Genomic DNA, 4,835 nt, shown 5'->3' with positions numbered 1-4,835 from the left:
ATAATCCATGCAAAGTACTTATTTAAATAAAAGTTAACCTATTCAAATGTATTTTAATATTCTTTACGCTTTTGTTTTTTTTCTATATTGCATGAACTTTTGACATTCTTAAAGATTGCCGTTTGCCCGGAGCAGAGCGACTGTAGGCCATCAATACCTGACAATGCGTTACAATCAAACATTTTCCTTTACTTTACAGAAATTCAATTTGGTCCTTAACATTCCAGTGCTTTTAATGAGATGCCTACGGTAGCAAATTGCAATTTACATTTTTATAGTTTTTGGAGTTAATTAGCTTGCGCAGTGAGCCAAACCCGACTTGTTTATGCACCTCTCTCTCTTTCTCTCACCTCGTTGCTGGCTCCTCGCACTCTGTTTATCACGAGGATGGAGGGAATATCTACGTTTTCTTTACAAAACAAAGAAACATGAAACGTCTTTTATTAGCCATCATGGGAAATGGGCTGCGTCTGACGGTGGTCGTTATAACTTCATCAGAGGATAGTACGGCAGCGTTACGCACCAGTGAACAAAACACTCCAGTAATGGTCCTGATGAAGACAAATTTGGATAGTTTGAGAGCAGCATGTAGCTTAAATATCCACGTGCTATGTAAACCATTGGCGATGATGAGTAAACACATATTAGGGCTATGTGAATTTACTAAAGAGCTATAATTGTAATTTTTCTGACAGGTTTTGGGATTTATGCTTTCAAATCCAGATTGTGGCTGACTGATTAAATACTTAACTGCCAACAGTGTAGAGCAGTCAGATTTTGCCAAGTTCTGCTTTTACAATACACCCAATAGGGGGCAAATGAACATTTTCACTTTTACACATCTGAGAATAAGTTTGTCAAAGCTTTGTGAATTTGTTAAATGAACTTTATGTAGTCTGTTCTCTGTTAAAAAAAAAATACAATCCCAAATGAACCTGTGTTGCCAGAGCCTTAAACTGCAGATAGAGACACACACAAGTTTTCCTCATTCAGTTTATAGATAGGCCTCATGTGAAAAATCAGAACCTCCAGAATTCACTCTCTGAGCTGCAGAGGCTGCACTAGCACTGATTCATAATTGTCTGCAGGCGCTGGGGTTTATGTAGTGACCATTCAGATCAGAGAGAGAGATTTTAGGTTTAAACCAACTGGATTTCACCACTGAAAACTCATGTGAGGCTCAATCTGCTTTCTGATCATTGAAACTAAATTCAAAATACCAAGGTCCTCTTTAAAATGACTTGGAACTGAAAATGTACAAGTTCTGTTATACCTGTTGAGGAATTTCTAATAGTAAAAACCTTTAAAAAACAAAACAAAACAAAACCTCCCCTGTCCCTAATACTGTCGTCTCACCCTCAGCTCATAAATAAACATACATACAGTGTATTTATACCAACAAAACAATCGTACCAGTTTAGTGTAATCTATGTAGCTCGAGGTCGCAGGACACATCGTTTCGTAGACTAACAGACAAGAGATACACTCGTGCGTGATAGATAGAGATAGTATCACGAAGGTTAGGTCAAAGATCCATCCATCCATCCATTTTCTTCCGCTTATCCGGGGCCGGGTCGCGGGGGCAGCAGTCTAAGGTCAAAGAGATTCATAATAATACAAGTAAAGATTTAGGATAAAGAATGCCATAACATACCTTACAGAACACATTTTGCTAAGACAAGACAATTTTTGGAGCAATATATTTGGGTGAGAACAATTTTGCTCAAATCACCATGTTTCCTTTTATTGTTTTGAAAATGATGTTTTTACTGAAAACAATGTATTAACATGTTTCATAAGTTCGACTTCTCTGAGTCTCCCCTCCCTTTGCTCTCTGCTCAAAGTCACTCCCCCTTCAGAGCGCTATCAGAACACCCTCAGCGTGCATCCCGCTAATGAAACTTCTGCACATCACATCAGGTTTGTCAAGTTGTTTTTTATAGTTTTTGTATCATGTTTTTGTCTATTTATGGAGAATTGTTGTGTGGGAGCATGGGTGACGTAGGCTTATGTGTGGAGCTTTGGACCGACTCTTACAGGCATGTTTTTAATGAGGGAACAATGTTATAACATGGTAGAAAGCTAAGAAAAAATTGATTTTGCATAACACCCCTCTTTAAGTAAAACATCTTTAGCCCTTGAACTAACCTGAACACAATTTGTAGACGTACGGCATCGTCTCTTCTATCCACCGGCATCAGAACGCTCGCCCCGGGCACCTTCTTCGACCTGCGCCACGTTCACTTTCCGATCTCTTTGTTCATTCCAAAAACTCTCAAATGTATTTCTCTACAGAGCTGCCCCTGCCAAAATCCCGCTGACCTGTACTGCCAGCTCAGAGATGGAAGCGTCCTGACCTAGCATTGTCCAACTAAAGACACCGAGCACGTCTCTTTTAGTAACAAGTCTGACACGTCCCCGTTTCCATATCCCAAACCATTATCTTCCTTTGACCTTTTACTTTGACATAGACACGGGAGAGATTCAAAATACAGGAGAAAAAAATGAGATGATGTGGGAGTCACCGCTGCTGTCAGCTTTCTTCCCCAGACATCATACATTTATCAGTGTTGACTTAAAGGCCCAGCTTTATCCCATGTATCTGAACAAAATGTGTTTTTCCCCAATACGTATAAGTATATGTCCGCTGTGTGCTATCTGTGTCTAATTATAAGGCATTTTATTGCACGGTTGTCAAGAAGTGCGTGTTGGCATTCTAGTTGTTAGCTTTACCGTTTCTATTTCTTGATCAAGTCTCCTGAAATGGTTTTGACTTCACATGTGCGTCTTGTCAGGGTCCAAAACATGCAGAGAGTGCGCAAAGCAGTGACCAAAGCAAAGGATGCTTTTTTTTTTTTAGTTATTTTGAACTAAAACAGCTTTTGGCCGCTCCTCATTTCAGTTCTCTGCAGCAAGTGACTGGAACCACCTACAACAGACTTTAATTAGTTCATTTCTGCCTCTGTCGACTCAACCCAGAGTATTTTACAGGATCAGTGCACATGCTTTTAACACTTTTATACCTTAAAACATCACCGTTTAATGATATGATTGCTGTGTGTGTGTTTGTATTCTGCTTGTGCCGTTATATACTGTAACTTCATCAGGTCGTCAATGTCACATATTGAATAAATATTGAATGAATAAATAAAGTAACTATTAACTATTCCTAACTGGGTAATGCCACATTTTCTCCCACATTTTTTTTTTTTAACTGAAACACAATTTAAAGGTGAGGTTTTCTAATGAGTATATGAGTAAATAGGGTAAAAAGAATTGTACTCACAAAAACAGGAGTAAGCGTATTTATTATGCCTGGGCAGATGTCTAATGAATATGGTGTGATGGCCCCTAGCTGTCCTGGTTGGGGCAGCCCTCCTGATCAGGGGCACAAGGGCCCGGGGTCCATGGTTGCATCACGAACACAATGCGTCCTCTCTCCTCAGGACGCCAATCCGATGACCAGTGGCAGTGAATCTATGCACTTTTGAACATTTTACGCACTTAAAGCCTCAGTTATCAATCCATGAGCTAAACGGTAGAAAGTAGAGTAGAAGTAGAAACTGAAAAATACCCGTGCAGTTTATGTTGTTTGTGACTTTTCTGCCACAAAACTGATATGTAAATGAGGGTGTTCAGCGAGTGCGTGTTGATGTTGATTCTCACATAAATGTACAAACAAAATGGAAACGTTCGCTGTCATGATTTTTAATGAAATCATGATCGTAATTAAGTGTGTTGTATTGTGCATGCATGATGTAAAATTAGCGAAACAATCCCCTAGTTCATGAGATGAGCAGAACACGTCCCTTCTCGATATCCAGTGGCGATGGCCCGCCTCCTGTTTTATGAGCTGAACCTTTGTTAAAATCAAATTTTTCTTGTGTCCTCCTCGGTACATCCGGCCATCTCCTTTGGAATTCACTTAAATTACATCTTGGTCTTCCCAAATGCAGTGACTCAAACTGTATTGTGTCTTGTAGGGTCTATGTTCCACGGTGTGAGCTCCTGGTACCGAGAATTAGCCTCTTCTACAAGGACCCTCAGCTCTTCAAGGTCTTTTTCCATTTGTGACTTACCTTCCGCCCCTTCCATGACCCAACCTGTAGCACACAAAAGGAGCATTTCAATAGGCCCAGCTCTGAGAGAAGCAAGAGTCTGAGCTGCAGCTACAATTTAGTGTTTGGTATCATTTCTCATCATACCAAGCATCATATAAAGCTTTCCACGAGCGCAAAAATTCATGGATGTGAATACTAGCAATGTGCCGAAGAGTTTGCGACCTTGGAAAAACCTACATTACATATTTATAAGTTCACAAACTCACGAGAATCCATCTGGTCAGCTCGTGCTATTTTGATTGGACCCAGGCCACCAGTTGGTCAGACAAATCACAGGGCAGCATTGGGGCAGATCCAAAGGTGGAGAGCCCAAAACGAACCAGTTGACACAAGTTTGATTCCTTGGCTTTGTGAGAATGTTCGTTTCTGGTGTAAGCGTCAAAGAGGACGAAGATACTGAAGGGTTTTAATGAGTTCCACACAGGTAAAGTGAATAATGAAGCAGCGGACTCTCAGGAAAAGATAGAAAAGAGTCCTCAGATGTGCATGTTGACAACTTTTATAGTGTCTCTCAATGTATTTGTGTGTAAGGCAGGTCCTCTTCTGGTCTGCATGGCGTTACACATTAAGAAACTCTAAGCAAAGTTGAAGAAGGTGAGTGTTTTATAATCCTCTCAGAGTGGGGGGGTCACACATTCCTTAATGAGAGGGGCTATAAATAAGAGGTGGCCTTAACCAAAATGACCAGAACACAGTTATCTTATTGTCCACACG

Source organism: Periophthalmus magnuspinnatus, chromosome 22 (assembly GCF_009829125.3).
Source record: "Periophthalmus magnuspinnatus isolate fPerMag1 chromosome 22, fPerMag1.2.pri, whole genome shotgun sequence".
Lineage (NCBI taxonomy): Eukaryota > Metazoa > Chordata > Actinopteri > Gobiiformes > Gobiidae > Periophthalmus > Periophthalmus magnuspinnatus.
Note: the sequence above shows the minus strand (reverse complement) of the source record.